This window comes from Lycium barbarum, chromosome 4 (genome assembly GCF_019175385.1).
Source record: "Lycium barbarum isolate Lr01 chromosome 4, ASM1917538v2, whole genome shotgun sequence".
In the NCBI taxonomy this organism is placed as follows: Eukaryota; Viridiplantae; Streptophyta; class Magnoliopsida; order Solanales; family Solanaceae; genus Lycium; species Lycium barbarum.
This window is the reverse complement of record NC_083340.1, coordinates 6,457,491-6,478,510: the sequence shown is the minus strand read 5'-3', so window position 1 is coordinate 6,478,510 and position 21,020 is coordinate 6,457,491. Positions and strand designations below refer to the sequence as shown.

Sequence of the window (21,020 nt, the reverse complement as noted above, 5' to 3'; positions counted from 1 at the left end):
ATCGGACCAGTAAGAACCTTAGCAAAGAAAATAAGAAAATAAGTGCTCATTGAATTATTTTATAAACATCTGATGCTATGCGTAAAAAGTTAACCCCGACAGCAACCAAAACCTGCAAAAACAACATAAAATTACATAGGTAAACTATACTTTGGATCTTAACTCTTGAATCCAATTCCATTGATCTCAATTTAGCATACACAAATGTGACAAGGATAAAGCTCCCGCCAAGCATTTCAGAGTTGCGATCATATAAGCTGAAGCATTTGGGGAACCAAGTTTTCTTTAATATTGTAGACCTTTTGCCCTTGCAAACTGCTACTCATTAAATTACAAAACTGATATATAGACAGTGTCTCATCATTTGTTCTAACGGCATGCTTATTTAGAGTTCATACATAATCGTCCATAGTTACTTACTCCTAAAAGAAGTATGAAACTAACAAGAAGTGAAAGAGCCAATTACATTATAGATGAACTTGATCGGGAATACAAAAAGATTTCACAAGTGCCAAAGAAACTTCATGCATTATTATATTTTATTTTTTCATAGAAAGAGTAGTAGAAAATTAATTAATGACCCAATTTAGTATAAAAGTAGTGGAGAAAGTTGCTTTAATGTGCCTACTTGAATATACTGATTTTTTTTCTAATTTTTAATTATTAAAATTTATAATTTTATCTTCATATAAAAACACTTTTGTAGTAATTTTTGTTTGACGGGTGAAAAAATCATTTAACTTTTAGTGGGCAATAAAGTCATTCAACTTTTCCCTTTTTCGCATGTGTAGCTTGTGTCGATGAATAAAATAATTTAAAATATGGAGTACATAGGAGTCCTAGATAAATGTGTTTGAGTAATAGATTAAAAATTAAAGAAGTATGGTGAATGCTAATCTTATGTAGCTAATTCAAAGGAGGAAATATTCGCTATATTAGTTATATATCTTTCTTAAAAGACAAACATTGAGTACAAAAAAATAGATTCATTGGAAAGAGTTGATTAATTTTTTTTTTTTTTTTTTGTAGCAATCTTTTAAAGTTAACACCTAATCAAAGAGAAACTAAAACAAATCATATGCTATTATGCTCTGCAAAAAAAGCGTTCAAATCTTGCATTTCATTTTACAAAGGAGAAATTAATTTACATAATGCTATAGTTCACAAGAATATAAAAGAATTAAAAATTAAAAAACAATGGAAAATGAGGCACTTAGACTTAAAGAATCATATCAGAATCCCAATAAAGTTTAACAACTTGCTTAATCTAAATGTAATGCCGCTGCTATTCAACTTCTAATCAACATCTTAGCACAAGATTTTGACACGAATCTCTTTTTTCGGCGATGCCCCTATAAATCACAGAGGCAAAATCTGTTGTTGTGATCACTAGAGAAATCGAATACTGTAACAATTTAAAATAAAAAAAAAAATCAAGTCAGATGGATTAAAATATTGAATGTTAAGATCGACCAACTAAACATTAAGAAAGAAAAGTAAAATTAATTATCTTACAAAATAAATATTCTACTAAAAATTGAATGCTATCTGCGATTGATTTTGAACCAACATGGTAAGATGCACTGAAATTGAAACGAAGAAAATTTCTAATGGTGATTGTTGAGGTAAAAATCCATTTATATAGGTCCCGATAACATTCTTAACTAAAGAAAAAGGCATGGTTACAAAGCTAGTCAAAGGTCCTTCGCGGGGAAGTGAAAAAGTGTACGTTTATAATTGTAATAATTTATCATTTAATATGATAATAATTTATCATTTTATATGACGGTGTGAGCATTAAATTAAAGTAGTAAGTACTACTGATCCACTTCCAATTAAAGGTTGTTTTTGCTTAGGAGCAAAATAATACTCCTATTTGATTAGATTTTAATTTAGTATAGGGGCAAAATGGTAATATAATTTTGAAGATAGGAGTTTCCAACTTTTAGTATAATATGATGATATGATATGATGTTTTATGTTACCTTTTTGATTAGATAATTGTATTTGATATTTTATCAATATTAATTGCTTCAATGTTGGTTCATTAAAAATGATATCCAACAGAAAAATATCAAAGCATATCCTCTTTGGTAGAAGTCAGCTTTTCCTTTTATCTTTTCTTTTCGTATTTTGTTGTTCGTTTGATGGTTAGTAATGCTTTGGGCTTTTTGGTCAAATAACCGTTTGGAGCACCACTGCTTAAACAATAGTCGAAAATTATAAAGCATTTATTGTTTAATTAGTCGTCTCAGAATCAACTCCAAATCTGTGAGTTTGAAATTAAAAATTCCAGGTCTGAAGTTTGAAACTTCTAACATACGGGTCTAAAGTTACGGACTGTCAAACTAATCTGAGACATTTGAGTTTAAAGTTAGACTTGACAGCTCCCAAATTCAGACCCGTATATCTAAAGTTGGAAAACTTGCAACTCAAAAGGTCCGAACTTTGTGACTGCAAGGCCTTTAGAACCCAAATAAAAAGATCGAGTCCGGAGCCTAAAGGGTATAAAAATACACGGTTTTTACCAAAAGGGGATGACAAAAAATTAATATACCAAAAGGGGTATATCGTGGATCAGCCCACGATATACCCCAAAATTTCTTTTCGGTGTTAGACACTAATCAACGATTTTTTTTTTTTTATGTATAACGTGGATCAGTCCACGTTATACATTTCGCTGTCTAAATTTAAAAAATTTGCCCTTACTTATTAATGTGCATATCCACTACTTACTATTCTGTCTTCCTTATCTTGTTCTTCTTCTTGTAGAACACAAATGACAAAATTATAATAAATCATTCTGCTTCGGTAGCCACAAGGGTATTCCCATTGAAGCACCCCAAATATGCCTTCTATTTGAGTGTTGGAAATGACAAAGTTCATCTGCCTATTGGAAGAACAAAGGTAGATTTTCAAGTATTGAACAGCAAATACTAGAAAAGTGGTTTGAAGGCAAGTACATAAGTAAATATAACTTGTATAACGTGGATCACTATAATTGTATAACGTGGACTGATCCACGTTATACAATAAATTTTTATTTTTTTTCGTTGATTAGTGTTTGATACCGAAATGTTTTTGGGGGCTATATCGTGGGCTGATCCACGATATACCCCTTTTGGTATATTAATTTTTTGTCATTCTCTTTTGATAAAGACGGTGTATTTTTATACCATTTAGGCTCCGGACTCTAAAAAGATCCTTCCTAATTCCTATTTTATCGCCTTCCATATCTTAAATCAAACGATCCAGCTCAAAATTAAAAATATGATTGTTAGTACAGTAAATCAAGTTAACAAAGTTTTCAAAGTTCCTATACTTCGAAAGAAGCCAAGCCAAAATGGATCCCTTATGTCTTATTAATGTTGTGATTTTGCTATTTACAATTCACGAGAAAAAGAAGCGGAGGAAGCGCAGCAACGCATGTCTGAATTATTTCAACATTAGCCAGAAGTTAAATACTTTAGAAAGACTCATATATGTAAAATGGGCTACTGATGCAAATCCTACTATTAGAACTCTTAAAATGGGCTGTAGTACGAACGATAAGATTGATCCAACAATTTTGAAGTTTCTGGATTGAATATCAGGAAGGGAAAAGGACAAAAGTAGTCATCCGGCCCAAATTATTGACAACCGGATGGCCCAAGAAATTAAAAAGAAATCTTTTAGCCTTTTTTAATAATTTCATTTCGTGGCCTTTTTTCAACTAATTCCTGCATCTGTATAGAAACTGTATCATTGTTGTATATAATATGTATCAATATTGCATATGTATAGAAAATGTATCAGATGTATAGAAATTGTGTCATTGTTGTATAGAATATGTATCCGTATAGTATGTGTTTATAAAATATATTATTGTTGTATAATTTATGTTTACTAAATGTATAATTAACGTATACATACTAATTATACACATATTATACAATTATTATACACGTATTATACATGTTTTGGGATATTTCTTGAAGGCTCAATAAAGTGTACTTATTAATTATACACATATTATACATGTTTTGAGATATTTCTTGAAGGCTTAATATGAAGGCCTTGCTGTCACAAAGTCACAATAGGATAAATAATTTCACAAATAAATAAATTAACAAATAATAGGATATTACTATATTTTTTTCTAATTAAACAATTAAAAATTAATAAAAAATTCATAATCAATTAATAACTAATAAATTAAAGGGACAAAAATAAAAATAAACTAACACTGGCAGTTCGAAAATGCCCAATGGAAAACGAGCAAAAAATGCAAAAATACAATCCATTTTTCGAAATTCGAGACTATGAAATGTTAATCATGCTTAGGATTATAATGTATTTAACAAAATAATTAGAAAGTTCATAGTAAAATACCTTGATCGAAGCTTCTTGTAGGGTTGTTTGAATCGAGTTGTACGTTGCTTTTTACCTAAATTCAATCTTCGAATCTTGTTCCTTGACTTGAATATACCGAGAATCTTTACTTTCCAAACGAAATTTGAATCGAAAACGGTGCTTTTTTTAGGTGGGACCCGATCTTTTCATCCTTTAATGGTGGTTTTGGGAATTTTTTATGGTCAAGTGGGGGACTGGTGGTGGAACCCAATGGGTTTTTGTGGTTGTCCTTTAACGCAACATTTTGTGGTTGTCCTTTAACGCAACAATTTATTGTGTTAAAGGAGTAGCATATTGGTCCCCTGACGCAGCAAATTATTGCGTTAAGGGTACTTTTGTACTTTTTTGGGGGCGCGAGGGAGGGGGGTGGGGCAGGTGTTTGGTTCATTTGACTTTTTGTTGGAGGCACTTAGGTTCCAAACTCCTACTTTTAGCTGACACATATTACATTTACTTTACTTTTTACTTTAGAGTATTAATTTGACTACTTTATCTCTACAAAGGGTACATTTGACATATCATATCCATTCTCAACATTCTTGACAATTCCCTTCTTGACTATGATCTTTTTCTTTTCCTTATCTTTTACGTAGTACTTTTTCCTTCAATCATGGTTCTTCTTTTTCCACACAATATTTCTAATATATATATATATATATATATATATATATATATATATAAGTATCCAAGAGGGACTAACATAACAATAACAAATTGTACCAAAAGTTATCTGAGTTGTATATTAAATTTGGACTTATTTCAATTATACTTGGTTTCTTTCCTTTATTTTTAGTTATGGGTCCACTTCATTTAACAAGTACTACTACTTGGTTTGCCACCTGTACACATGTATTCCACTTTTACATTATCATATTTTTTTACTTCTACACTTCATTTTATTACTCTATTATAGAAAGCATATGAAATTGTACTCTTAGCAGGGACTAACATGTGTACATTTCAAATGTTTAACATTAATTCTATCTCTTGTGTGTTTGCTTTTTAGGTCCCCATGTATCTACAGTGTCTCAATTGTCCTTTCATTTCCTTCAGTTGGCATATGCTCCCTCTGTCTCAATTTAAGTGTCTAAGACCTCATTTGTTTGCACTTAATGGAGGTCTGAATCTTAATCATTCAGATTCAGCCCATTAAGTGCATTTGTTTTTAGGGTCTGAATTTTAATTATCCAAATTCAGCTCATTAAGTGCATTTGTTTTGTTTCCTTATAAAACCTCTGAATGGATTTGGATAGATCTGAACAAATCAGATCCGTAAGAGAGTCTTATTCCATTCAGACTCATTAAATTAATACGGTTATTCACCTTTCACGCCTCTGTCTTCTCGGCAAAAAAATCACGCCATTCTTCTTTTCTCAGCACAAATTTCCTCTTGAACTGATGAACTTTCATAATCACTACAAGTATATTGTATACTTGGTATTTTTTGCATTCACAATATGTTTGGGTGTATTGATGTCTATCAACCTACTGCCTAGTATTGAGGCTTTCTGATAATATAGTATTATACCATTCTATAGTTCTGGTTGAGAAACTGAAATCCATAGGAAAAGATTGACGCACCAATCACAGCAAGCAAGCCTTTTCTATGTGATTTCGGCATTTTGTGGTACTCTTTTTAATTGGGTCTGTACTATTAAAGCAGAGCAGGAATGTTTTATAGCAAGTTTGCAGAAAGTTTTGATCTTTTTAAGAAAAGAAATATCTTTGAACTGCAAAGTTTTGAAAGTTTGCTGCGAATTTTATGAGTTTTGTGCTCAATTTTGAAGTTTTACGGAGTTGAATTAACTGTTCAAGTTCGTTTTTTCATCATAAGTAGAGAAGGGTTCTCTGTTTTTCTCATCTAGTTAAGAATTCTTGAAATTTTGTCAGCTTAGTTCTTGGTAACTATGAAAAATTATCTACTACTTTTTAAAATTGTAAGTGAACAAGATTTTGTTTAGCTGCATGATTTTTTTTAATTTAAAAGATTAAGTTATGTTGAATTCAAAAAAAAAAAACAAATCATGTTACCTTGTTACAATAGTTTTTATATGGTATATAAACTTTAGTTTGCATTTCAGATAGTTTAAATTTTTTTATCAAATATAAATATTCAAAATATTATTTTCTATCAAAAAATATAAATTATTATGATGCAATGAGATTTTTATACTGTAATATTTTATGAATATAGTGTAATTTCACATGCACATTCAGATATTGAAAACAAACAGTCTTAATGATTCTGTGTTCAGATCTAGAAACCACATCTTAATATTCAGATTTGCATTCAGATCTAGACATCTAGATCTTAATGCACATCTTAATATTTAGATGTGTATTCAGATTCAGACGTCTTAATCTTAATGAAAACAAATGAGGCCTAAGTTTGACTAGACACGGAGTTTAAGAAATAAAAATAGACTTTTGAATCTTGTGATTATAAATTTGACATGTAGGATATTTGAATTGTCAACTTACTAAATATAAAAAGAGACGGACATAACCAAAATAAGACAAATTTTAACAACAAATGAGAAATTAAGGGAAAAATAAGAGGAAAAGAAATAAAATATGGAGACTCACTAAGGAGAATCGCGGTATCCTTTGCAAAATATACAAACCATAAATATGTTTTTTTTTTGTCTGTGATTCAGCAAACCTAAAGTTTCTTTTTAATCCTATCAAATAAGGAAAACAATCTTTTTTTTTACTCTTTCGTGACATCAATATTGTTAAGAACTCTCCGGCATGAAAACAAAAAAGTTGGTGACGCTGAACTGAACTCTCGATAGATAAGAGCAAATCGGAAATGTCCCTTATCTCATACTACTCTCTCGATACAAAATCTAATGTTTTTAAAAAAAAATACAAAAATTTCTCATATCGAATTCAATGTGCCATGCTATTATTACTTTGTATTCATATGGCGAAGGCATAGTCTTCCTTTTTCTCTCAAATAAAAACCTCATTGGCGCCAAGCGTGAGGGAATTGCTAGACGTTTGGTAATTTTTCCTTCGACCAGGATAAAAGATCTCATTGAAGCGGCTAAACCCATGCATACTGTATGAACATCTGGTCGCACAAATTGCATATACCCAGCCCCCAGGAGAGTTTATAAACAAATACAGTTCTTTGGTTTCATCCTCGATACTAAGATATACTATAAGACCAATAAGTTGATTCGAAATCTCGCTATTAATCCCTAAAGAAAGTAATCAAATTAATCATGTTGGGCCCCGTGCATCGCACGGGTATAGTTTGCTAGTTACTTCAATGTAAGCTTGTCAAACGGGTCAGGCATGTAAATGCGACCCAAGTGGGGGCCGATTTCGGGCCGGGCCATAGTTAAGGGGCTGGGCTTGAGGAGGGGAAAGGGTGTCTGGCCCAACCCCCTACCCGAGTAGGGGTATATAGTGGCCTAATTGGGCCGAGCCGGGTTTTAATTATTTTAAAAATTCTAATACTAAAATTTATTAAATTTGATACTTTAAAATCTAGTTGTTGCCACCTTTATTTTAACCATCAAGTTCCTTAAATTATACTTTGACCCTATTTTCAGTCTATAAATACACTTTATTTTTCTCCATATTATCTCATAATTCCAACCTAAACAAGTTCCCTTTTTTGTGTACTTAAAAAACGAAAGAAACTGCTATCTCCTAATTAATAGGAGCCCTTTTCCTAGCCTAAAAATTAGGGACATGAATTCATTCATTTTTTGGGCCGTGGAAATGTGTGCAATTTGTTAATTTCCTCTTCTATTATATTTCTTTTTAATTTCATTTCTTTATTGGAAACGTAATTGCTTTATTATTTTCAAGTTTGAATAGTATACATATTATTTAACCATGTTATAAATTTGGATGATGATGCTTATGTGTTTTTAGGTCAATTATATATGTGACAAACCTATATTATGAGTACATATCAAATATTATATGTATGTAAATTGTATATTTGAAATAATAATGCAAATATAATGTTATTAAATCATATATATATATATAAACTATTGTATGTATGTAAATTGTATATTTGAAACAGTATACTGGAATTGTAAACGGCGTGGTAGCAATATATATTAAGCATAGTATAATATTTATTAGCTTTTAAGTGAACAAATAAATCAATAATATATCTACTTTACATTAATTAATTGTTCTTAAAATAAACATACAAAGAGAATAATTAGTGTACGTTGAAAAAAGGAACAAAATATGAAATCCCAGATTCGGTGGTATGTCAATTAATTATCAAATCAATGCAGAATTATAAATATGTTAATATATATAAATGTGCCATTTGTGTTACTAAACTCTATAAATGTGTTGCACCTAGTAAAAATCACCTTTATTAATTCAAAAAAAAAAATAAATTGGTGGGCCGGGCTACTGGGATACATGGCATGTCCGGCCCAACCCCCTAAATTGTTCCACTAGCTCGGCCCACTATCCCTCTTACCGTTCCGTTTCGGGCCGAATTAGGTGGGCTGGGCCTGGGCCGACCCGACCCAATTGACATGTTTACTTCAATGCAAATAACTCGAAAAGTTTCATTGTGAGTTTGATTTGTAATGAGCAGAACAATTTAACAACGGGGAAAGAGTCAAATTTACCCTCCAAGTATTGTCTATGAATTAAAATTGCCCTCGTTAGACTGAGCGATCAAATATGCCCCTCCGTCAACATACTTGTTAAAATGCCTTTATCACTAGCGGATGGGTGATTAGGACTCCTTATCAGTCCACATAGGCGCCATGTGTGTAAATAAATTTGTTTTTACACTAAATCATGTTAGTATAAAAACATAAATTGGTTTTGATTTTCGACGTCTAAAAATCCAAGAAGAAGAACTAGGGAAAGCATTGTTACTAATTGTATATGGCCTATTATTCATTTGTGCCTTTACAAGTGTGAACAACTTAATTAATGTGCTACTTGTCCCACAAGAAGGGGAAAATCGTAAAAATGTGCAAATTTAATTTTGAAATTAATATGTAGTTTAGCCTGTTAGGGAATCCTGCTATTGTCTTCATATTTTAGTCAAAAGGTCACTTGCTAGTTCTAAAAGATACTCGTTGAATCCAAATATAGTCATTCCTAGTACTTAAGTAGAGAAATATCAGTCCTCCCAATAAATATCATCAGATAAAATAAGTATTGGATCTTATGATTGCTGACCTAGGCTTAAACAATTTTCCCTAAAATGTCTCATATTATAACAAAGTATCCCTTCACTTTATATATATAAATAAAAAAAAAAAGAATTTCACTAACTACTAATGCGGGACAATATTCGCACCTCCAGCATCGGGAAAAAAGTATAAGTTTCGAGTTCTATTGTCTATAAACTGATTTATCTTAGAGACCATTCTTCCTTTTATTTTATCGGACAAAAAAGAATGGCCTTTAAGATAAACCAATTTATAGGCAATGGACCGGGGAAAAAAAAAAACAATGGTCTTTAAGATAAATCAATTTATAGACAATAGTTCAATTAGACAATATTCTAATTCAGGCAGATATAGCATTAATCTACCATTTCCGCCTCAAACTATATAAATACAAAATTTCTAAATAAATGTAATTAAACATTAATCCTCTTCTTTGGAAAAAAGTAAATTAAGCTCAATCCACAACCATGACCCAGTATAGCACACACGTTTTAGTCCGAGTTATGGGTATATACTAAGCCGGATCAATCCGATTACAGCTTGAGTTAGCCCGATAAAACTCAGCCTGGCCCAATTATATGGAATGCGGGGGGATCAGAGAAGGGGTTGTGTCAAGGAAAAAAAGAATTAACTCAAATAGCCGCCTACTCAATTGCTTAAAATAAAAATAGTCGATAAGTGTATAATATATATATATATCCTAGTACAAGTTAGAAAACGTAAACAATGAATTCAACCGGCTATTTGTGTAAAATTCCGATCGGACTCCGAGTTGCTCATTCAAACTGTGATATGCCATTTTCTATTTCCTTGTCTCTTACGTAGTACTTTTTCTTGCAATTATGATTCTTTTCCCACACAATAATACAACAATGTGAATAATTCAATTTTTCTTCCAATCATGGTTCTTCTTTTCCCACGCAATAATACAACAATGTAAATAATTAAAAAAGTTTCATAGCGAGTTTGACGTGTAATGAGCAAAACAAGTGAACAACTCCTTTCTATCGAAGCCTAAAATTTAAATTTGTAAGTGGAGAAGAAAAGAAAAGTAAGTTAAATAGTTTAAGGACAAAGCAGTTTATGTAGAAGCTCCAATGAAGTCTTTAGTGGACGCTATCCGATGAATACGAAATTAATCAGCTCAGTGGACTACAAAAAGTAATTTGATGCGTGGTGGATCCACCCTTGTGATTTACACCCCTTTGTTGGAAAATTATATAGTGCAGATAAATAATTTCTTCATATATTTAATTATTTATATTTTGACTCTTTTTAATGAAAATTCAGACTTCATCAATTGATCAACAAAGCCAAAATATATAAAGAAGGGTTAACAATACTTTTGGTCCCCCAATTGTTGGCAAATTTTGATCTTAGTCTTTGTGAAATGTGCACTTTTGATCCCTTTGCTTGTGAATATTCAAAATTTACTATAGTTACCAATTGTTTCATTACTTAATTACTTATGTGCTATTTGTTAAGCTTGTACTATTACTTTAATTGTATTCGACACTAATATAATTGTAAAAATATTACAAATATAACATATCTTTTACGAAAAGGGACCAAAACATATATTTCAATTAATGATAGATTAAATCTATTTTGTCGAATAGCCCAAGGATTAAAATAAAAATTTATCAATTAGTGAGGGACCAAAAGTTCTAGTATTCCTAAAAAGAAAGTAAAGTCTTTGGTGGCTTCAAAAAGTAATTAGGACGTGACACTGGATTTATTAATCAAGGAAACTCATATAGACAACCCTATGAGTTTCCTAGAAAAGACGTTGTATTTAATTGAGAGGGACACTTTTTAACATACTGAACCCAACTGAGAAATCTGTAGCCAAGTATTGAATTTTGTAGGAAGTAGGGCATGCCAACGATACATGTCACTAACCAAGTCCAGCTTCCACAATGCTTCCACAATTAAAGGGGACTAATGTAACATCACCTATGTACAAGTTTGTCTTGCAAAGAAATTAGATTAACCAACTTTACCTTAGTTGTATTTTCCAAAAAAAACAAGAACTAGGGAAAGCAATATTGCTATTGGGTTGTGACTAGGGGTGTTCAAATAAAACCGAAAAACCGATCCGAATCGATAAATAGAGTCAAACCGACTTAATAAACCGAAAACCGGCTCGGTTTGGTTTGATTTAGTTTTAAATTTTCAAAACCCGATAACATTTGGTTTGATTTGGTGTTAAACAAAAAAAAAAAAAAAAAACCAAACCAAACAAATAAACATATACGGATTTAAAATATGTATATATTTAGAAATCCAATACTAATTCAAATAATTAAAAAGTAAAGTTTGGTGAATTTGTGTGAACTGCAAGATTTACTTTTGATTTTGAGATCCATTAGACCATTTGATTCCTAGTGGTGTTCTTGTATGGCTAATGAGCTCCGGCTTCTTTTCTTTTCTGCTGATTTTGAGAAGTACAACAAAAAAAAGTAACAAAACTTAGAAGATCATGACTTCCTCCATCGATTCTTATAATGGATCAAAGTAAATGTCCTCACTAATCCTGTAGATTTTTTATCTCTGTCTAATGATTTACAGTCAAACCTCTCTTAATGACAGCGTTTGTCCGAAAATTTTATGACTGCTATAGTGAGGTGCTCTTATGTATGTATACTGGCATTTCATGTTTAAATATCATTTAGCTGTTATAAACAAAAGTACATACAAAGTTATTTTTCTATACTTTTTATGTTATAAACGAAAATAAATACTTGTTAATTTTAAAATCTCAATTGATCTCATAACATTAATTAAAAATTGAAAAGACTAATAAATTACTCTTTAATTCATAACTAGTTGTACCGTACCGATAAGAAATTAAAATCTAAGGAACATATACATTTAAAATTAATTAAAAGTTTTAATATTTCAAGTTTGACGTAAGAATTCTACACTTGTAGTGATAATATAACGTTTGAATTGACGAAGATTTTTGTTCAAACTTTCAGCAAAAGGGAATTCAATAGATTTTCGTTGAAGGATGTCTAAGAGCTTATTTTTATTTTTATTTTATCAAGCAATATAAATATCTCCAAGTCTAATTCAAGCAACTATTTAAAGAGCCAAATTGAGATTTTTCTGAGAGCAGAAACAAAAATATACGTATAGTGTCGGCTCATGTCTAAGAGCTAACCAATTTACTCTTCTACCTCACCTCAAGTAGCAGTAGGTAGAGGTTTTTCTTTAGTTCATTAGAACTTTCGTTGCCACCTTCTGCATCTGTTGTCTCTTGTTCTTCCACTCCCATGACTTGTGCAATAATCTCTTCATCAGTGTAAGTTTAAAGAATTGGAAGTGTTGCGTCAAACTCCATATAAGTGGTAGCATTCTTTGCTTGATTAGTGTTATGAGAGGGGATTTGGGCTATAATTTTTTTCTTTTAGATATTCGTAATTGAAATTTACTATGCGCATGACATTAATGATGATTAGCTTAAATATTTTCATATTTTGTATGCAAAATATATTTCTTACAAAATATTATTACACAATATTTGAGTTTGACTGTTATAGAGAGATAATTTTACAAAGAGTGTACCGTTATAATGAATGTCACTACTATTATTGGTAGAATGCTGTTATAGAGAAGTAAAATATAACATGAAAAATCGGTTCCAGAGAAAATCAGGCCATTATAGTAAAATGTTGTTATAACGAATGACAATTATATAGAGGTTTGACTGTACTTGTCATCTTGTATGGACTATATAAAATTTTCCATCAGAACTTACTTTGATACCATGGCAACTCAAATCAAAAGCTCGCTCATGAGGTGATGATTGCTCAAGACTATATAAAGATACATTCCCATTGAAAATAGCCGATGTGTAAACTCAATACTTTATGCCAACGAAGAATTTTATATGTATCGTGCCCCAAAAGAAAAAAGAGACCATTACACCATAATGCATTGATTATATACGGTTATACACATATTATACATGAATTAAATACATGTATTATACATTCCTCAGCTATTTTTAGTTTAAATGCTTGAAATAGTCGGCTATTTAGGTTAGTTATTCGAAGAAGGTTCTTAAATATCTTCATGATTTTGATAAATTTACACTTCAACATCAAGCTAGTTGTCTACCTTATGAGTCGTTAATTCCATTTGGACAGAATATTTGCAACTTTTTATGACTAATAGCCTGATTGGCCAAATTTATTTTTCTCCAAAAAGTACTTATTTTTTTCAATAAGTGTTTATTTTTAAAAAAGTGAAGTGTTTGGTCAAGCTTGTGGGAGAAAATAACTACTTCTGGGGAGTAACAGAAGCAGTTTTTCATAAGCTAAAAAAAAAAATTTTTGCCCAAAAACACTTTTGAGAAAAATACACTTAAAAACATTTTTTAAAAGCTTGACCAAATACTAATTGTTGTTTAAAAGTGTCTTTTAAATTAATTGACCAAACACATACTGTTTTTCACCAAAAGTATTTTTTTGAAAAGCACTTTTAGAAAAAAGTACTTTTCAAACTAAGCTATTTTAGAAGCTTGGCCAAACAGGCTATACGTGTTTTATAGGAGTTAAAAATTTCTCTTGTGAAAGAATATTACTGTATCATTACTGTATCCATATACAATTATACTCATCCTAAGACATCATTAGATAAACTGTTCGAGGAGTCCTTTTTTTTTTTTTCAAAAAAGAATCACTTTATAGAATATAATTCAATTTAGCTAGTTGCATTCACACTACTGGCCTTTCTTTTCATTAAACTTTAGTACTTTTAATTTTCTTATCCACATGGTAGTTCTTTTTCCACAACTGTTTTTCTAACATAAAGTGCACGATTAAATTTAACTGTGTGAGTTTACCGTGTAATGACCAAAAAAGTCTCCTTCCATTATATGCTTAAGCTGTCTTGATTGATTTTGCTAGTGGAGGAAAATAAAGTCATGAACTTGAATGGTTCAAGAAAAAAGCACTATATATAGACAGTTTCTCCAAAGCAGAGGAATTCATCAAATTCACTTTCCAAATACATCATTCAGTTCTTGTATAGGTGCCCATTTGCAGCAATGGAGTTCTTGAAAATCCTTCTTATTTTCATCTTTTGTTCTTTTCCATGGTCTAGTATTCAGAGTGATATTGAGACTTATATAGTCCATGTTGAATCCCCACAAAGCCAAATTTCTACTCAATCATCATCTATGGATTTAGAGAGCTATTACCTTTCTTTTTTGTCTAAAACTACAACAATTAGCTCAAGTGGAAATGAAGAGCCTGCTAGCATGATCTATTCCTATCACAATGTGATGAAAGGCTTTGCAGCAAGACTAACTTCATCACAAGTGAAGGAAATGGAGAGGAAACCGGGCTTTGTTTCTGCACAGCCTCAGAGGATATTGTCCTTGCACACTACTCATACACCAAGCTTTCTTGGTTTGCAACAGAACATGGGCTTGTGGATGTCACACCCCTTTTTTGCGCCCCCGCGCTATAAACGCGCAAGTTTTTATTATTAAAGGGTTTTTCCATTTGAAGTGACGGTTTTGAAAAGGGATTGTTTTATTTACAGAGTCGCCACTTGGAATTGAGTTTTGGTGTTCCAAGCCACCTTATGAATCCCTAATCAAAAGGAAATGACTCTTTTATTATGGTCCGCGAAAACAGAAGACCGGGTAAGGAATTCTGTTGACCGGGGAGAAGGTGTTAGGCATTCCCCGAGTCCCGTGGTTCTAGCATGGTCGCTTTATCGACTTATACTTAGCTTAAATTAATTTTGGATATTTTATGTATTCTTAAATTAATTTTGGATATTTTATGTATTTGAGCCTTGATTTGCTCGTACTTTTATTGTTGAACACTTATTGGTCTTAAACCGGATGCGTAACCGCATTCCGAATCTTTTAAGCGTCTCAAAGTAAGATGCATAACTGCATTCTTATTCGAAACAAAATTAATTATTAATACGAGTTCGGCCAAGGTGCGTAACCGCATCCTTGAGTTGTCTAAAGTGTCTCGAAATAAGATGCGTAACCGCATTCTTAATCGAAACAAACATCTTGAAACGTGCCTAAAGCTCGTCTAGCGTTAAAGACAATTATTTGTCTCTAAAATCCGAGATTTAAAATTATATTTTAGTCATTTTTTTCACTCTTTGACAACGAGTTTTGAATAAATTCGCAACCTATCTCGCGCCCTTATAATTGGTTTTACCACTCTCTTCTTTTATACTTGACAACGGGATTTGAAATAAATTCGCATCTTGTCTCGCTCATCTCGCACTAAAAATTAATTAATTGGGCCTTAAACGTTTCTTAGGCCCAAAACATTTTCGCACGTTCAGGGCTTGTCAAAACTTCAATCCCAGATATCAATCTAAAAGATGAATTTAAAAGCAAACAATTTCACCTCAACTAATTACCATTAAAACATGGATCTAATTACACCAAAGGTAACAGAATCTACTAACGACGTCTCCACCTTAATAGCTTATTTTAAACCATCAATTAGATTCCACACACTCTCAATTAACTTATCAAAATTAGTACCTCTGTTTATTAAACCCAACGTGAAATCAAACGGTAAATGAGAGGGATCAAAATACTATATTTGCCTAACTTAAATGACACAATGATTGTTAATTTATTAGCTTAAACTACAATATCTTAACCATCATGAACTTCAACTAACAACCCGACAAGTAACAGTGATAAAATCAAACAAAAATAAAAATACTTATCAGGAAAAGAAACAAACAAAAATTTGATGCAATAATAATTGAAAGAGAGAAAGATTGGACCTTTAATTGCTGAAAATTTCCATCAATACACCAAGACAAAGGAAACCCCAAGCTCACGTACAAAAATGGACTGCGGCTGGAAAACTCGACGCCGACGAGAGCTTTAATCGATGGACCTCAACCTCGACCAAAAATAAACCCAAACAGAGATGAAAATATGGCTGAAAATGGTGTTTAAAGGCTGAACCATAATGGTGTTTAAAAGCTGAATTTTTTTAAGTTGTTATTTCATTGATGGAGCTGAAACGGGTGGTGTTTTCATGGCTGTTTTTTTTTTTGGCTGTTTCACAGTGAGATTAGTAGCTAAACTAGAAACAAAATGGTGGGGTGATTCACTTTTTACATGGTGAAAGACTGTGAAAGGATCATGATAGCTTCAAAATAAAAAAAAAATAAGGACGGAGGAGGTAAGAAAAATGTCAATAAAAAAAAAAAGCTATATCTACTTTTCTTTTGGTTCCTTTTAAGTCTATTTGATCTTAGTTGCTAAGTTTTATTTTTCTTTTGCAAGCTGCGGCTGATTTTTTATGGCGTAGAATTGCGGTTGAGTATGTGTGTTTTCCATTTTCTCTTTTTTTTTTTCTTTTTTTTTTTAATTGTGCGGGCCCCACCCAAAGTGAAAAAAAACGTGAACCCCCCTCTTTTTGTGATAAGGTTTGTTATCAAGTTTTGTCATTTTATGGTGAGGTGGTATAATCCTATTTGCTTTTTTTTTTAAATGTAAAAAAAATATTTAATAACTATTTCTAGATAACTAAAAAAAAATAAGGTTAAAATAAATGACTGGCTAAGCAAAATTAAAACCTATAAAGCATATTTTTGTAATTTTTCTTTCTTTAAAACGCAAAACTTATACTCTAAAAATAGCAAATATTTTTGTTCTTTTTGATTTTCTCAAATAAGCCTACTACATAAAAATAGAATAAAACTAACACGTCAAAATTAAAATAAAAGAAATATTTAAAAACTATAAGGTGAAACACGCGGGGAGGGTCAAAATTACGTGTCTACAGTGGATGGATTCCAATTATGGAAAAGGCGTGATCATCGGAGTTATAGACAGTGGAATTTTACCTGACCATCCTTCGTTTAGCGACGTTGGGATGCCCCCTCCGCCTGCTAAGTGGAAGGGAGTGTGTGAGTCCAATTTCACGAACAAGTGCAACAACAAGCTCATTGGAGCAAGGTCTTACCAACTTGGCAATGGTTCCCCGATAGACGATAATGGACATGGTACTCACACAGCGGGCACAGCCGCAGGAGCCTTTGTGAAAGGTGCTAACGTATTTGGGAATGCTAATGGCACTGCAGTTGGTGTTGCCCTTCCTGCCTACATAGCCATATATAAGGTATGCAATTCTGACGGTGGTTGTTCTGACAGTGATGTTTTAGCTGCCATGGATGCGGCTATAGATGATGGTGTAGATATTCTTTCAATATCCCTTGGTGGAAATGCGAAACCTTTCTATGATGACGAAATTGCTCTTGGGGCTTACAGTGCAACAGAAAGAGGTATTCTAGTAAGTTGCTCTGCAGGCAATGAAGGTCCTTTCCCTGGCTCAGTAGGAAATGCAGCCCCGTGGATTCTCATAGTAGGTGCCAGCACGCTTGATAGAAAGCTAAAAGCTACTGTCAAGCTTGGAAATAGAGAAGAATTTGAAGGAGAAACTGCTTATCATCCAAAGATCTCCAACGCAACATTCTTCACTCTATTTGATGCTGGAAACAATGCAAGTGATGAATTTGAAACCCCTTATTGTAAGCCAAGGTCACTAACTGACCCTGTTATAAGAGGAAAGATAGTCATATGTTTGAGCGGTGGTGGGGTTCCAAGGGTTGATAAAAGTAAAGTCGTGAAGGATATTGGAGGTGTTGGCATGATTATCATCAACCAGCCACTCTACGGTGTCACTAAATCAGCTGATGCTCATGTTCTTCCAGCAATGGATGTTTCAGCTGCAGATGGAAAAAAAATTCTTGCCTATATGAACTCAATATCAAACCCTGTTGCTACAATCACGTTACAAGGAACGATAATCGGAGATAAAAATGCTCCCGTGGTTGCTTCATTTTCTTCTCGCGGACCAAGTGAAGCTAGTCCTAGCATTTTGAAACTCGACATAATCGGTCCTGGTGTTAATATCCTTGCTGCTTGGCCTACCTCCGTGGATGACAACAAAAACACAAAATCCACATTCAATATGCTATCAGGCACCTCAATGTCTTGCCCTCATCTTAGTGGCGTAGCAGCTCTGCTGAAGAGTGCACATCCTGATTGGTCTCCTGCTGCTATTAAGTCTGCAATGATGACAACCGCGGATACATTAAACCTTGCTAATAATCCAATACTAGATGAAGAGCTCCTTCCTGCTGATATCTTTGCAATTGGTGCTGGACATGTTAATCCATCGAGAGCAAATGATCCAGGACTAATTTATGATACTCCATTTGAGGATTATGTACCTTATTTCTGTGGTTTGAACTACACAATCGACAGTTAGGTAACCTGTTGCAACGCAAGGTGAATTGCTTGGAGGTGAAAAGTATCCCTGAAGCACAATTAAACTATCCTTCTTTTTCCATATTCAGACTTGGATCAACTCTTGAGACATATAGCAGAACTGTGACCAACGTTGGTGATGCTACATCATCTTACAAGGTGGATATTGTTTTACCAAAAGAAGTTGTCGTGAAAGTTGAACCCTCCGAGCTAAATATCTCCGAGTTGAAGCAGAAATTAACATACCAAGTGACATTTTCCAAGACAACCAATAGCTCAGACATTGTAGTTGAGGGATTCTTGAAGTGGACTTCTAATAGGCACTCAGTGAGAAGTCCAATTGCAGTGCGTTTGCCGAGTGAAACTACAAGACCATTCTAGTGTTAATGCTTTCGGTATCGAACGCAGTACAAGTGCATATAGTACTCAACCATTTGATTATAGTGAAATGTCGTTTCTTTTCACTATACTAGTTTTGGATACGTATGTTGCACGTATATCCCATGTTATTCGGTGCAAATTTTTAAAATCACATAATAGTCAATAAAATAATATTTTAAGGTTAAAGAGTGCAGGTGCCTTTAGTAAATTGTGAAATAGCATAAATTGCTATTTTGCCATCATAATTTATTAACTAATATTATATATTTAGATCACACTTATGTTTTTCAAGGGACATATAGAAATTGATGATTATAATTTTAACGGAAAAGACTCAAATATGCCATCAAACTATCGGAAATGGCTCATTTATGTCACTTGCCAATAGTTTGACTCATTTATGCTATCGCCTTTACCAAAATGGCTCATCCATGCCATTTTTCAGTAACGCTGGTTTTACAATGCCAGATATGACACGTGGCCTCCAATTAGAGGTCCACGTGGTTTAATTAAACCAGCACAAATTTATGGATCGGGTTTTAGTTTAAATTTGTGATGGTTTAATTAAACGACGTGGACCTCTAATTGGAGGCCACATGTCATATCTGACATTGTAAAACTGGCGTTAATGAAAAATGGCATGAATGAGCCATTTTGGTAACGGGGATGACATAAATGAGTCAAACTATTGACGAATGTCATAAATGAGTCATTTCTGATAGTTCAATGACATATTTGAGCCTTTTCCGTAATTTTAAACAAAGTAATAATATGACGATGATAATTGCTTACCTAGAACTTTGATATGTCTTTCTTCTCCAATTCTAAATAAAAGAGCTATCTTTTTTTCCTTTTCTTGTACCACTAATCGGAGTAAAGGGAACAAGGTCCTACATCTTAGCTAGGAGAGAAAATTAACGGTTTTGATATGGATTTCAATATTGGAGAAAATAAAATTAGTTAACCATGAAAGCCTTTGTTTTTATTGGACTAGTAAGAACCTTAGCAAAGAAAATAAGAAAATAAGTGCTCATTGAATTATTTTATAAACATATGATGCTATGCGCAAAAAAGTTAACCCCAACAGCAACCAAAAGTTACAAAAACAACATAAAATTACATAGGTAAACTATACTTTGGATCCTAACTCTTGAATCCAATTCCATTGATCTCAATTTAGCATACACAAATGTGACAAGGATAAAGCTCCCGCCAAGCATTTCAGAATTGCGATCATATAAGTTGGAGCATTAGGGGAACCGAGTTTTCTTTAATATCGTAGACCTTTTGCCATTGCAAACTGCTACTCATTAAATTACAAAACTGATATATAGACAGTGCCGCTTCATTTGTTCTAACGGTATGCTTATTTAGAGTTCATATATAATCGTCCATATTTACTTACTCCTAGAAGAAGTATGAAACTGACAAGAAGTGAAAGAGCCAATAACATTATAGATGAGTTTGATCGGGAATACAAAAAGATTTCACAAGTGCTAAAGAAACTTCATGCATTATTATATTTTATTTTTTCATATAAAGAGCAGTAGAAAATTAATTAATAACCCAATCATATTATACTAAAAGTAGGAAATCCCTATCTTCAAAGTTAGATTACAGTTTTGTCCCTATTGTAAATCAAAATAAAATAAAACATCTAATCAAATTCATTAAATATCAAGTAGTAATTATCTTTCAATTACACGAAAGTTGAATACACGTTCAGTAGCAGTAATGATTTTTTGGCTGCATTGAATCAAATCCTAATTAAAGGTCTATTCATTTTT

General features: G+C 32.5%; 1 long non-coding RNA gene and 1 pseudogene across 1 annotated transcript; one reads left to right on the top strand and one right to left on the bottom strand.

Moving 5' to 3' along the window:
- Positions 1–19,419, top strand: part of LOC132635011 (subtilisin-like protease) — a 28,954-nt pseudogene extending 9,535 nt beyond the window's left edge.
- Positions 1,066–17,225, bottom strand: LOC132635012 (uncharacterized). The gene is made up of 2 exons (XR_009580407.1): positions 16,353–17,225; positions 1,066–1,405 (listed from the first exon to the last, which is right to left on the bottom strand). It is a non-coding gene; the product is annotated as an uncharacterized LOC132635012 (long non-coding RNA).
- Positions 19,420–21,020: the final 1,601 nt, after the last annotated feature.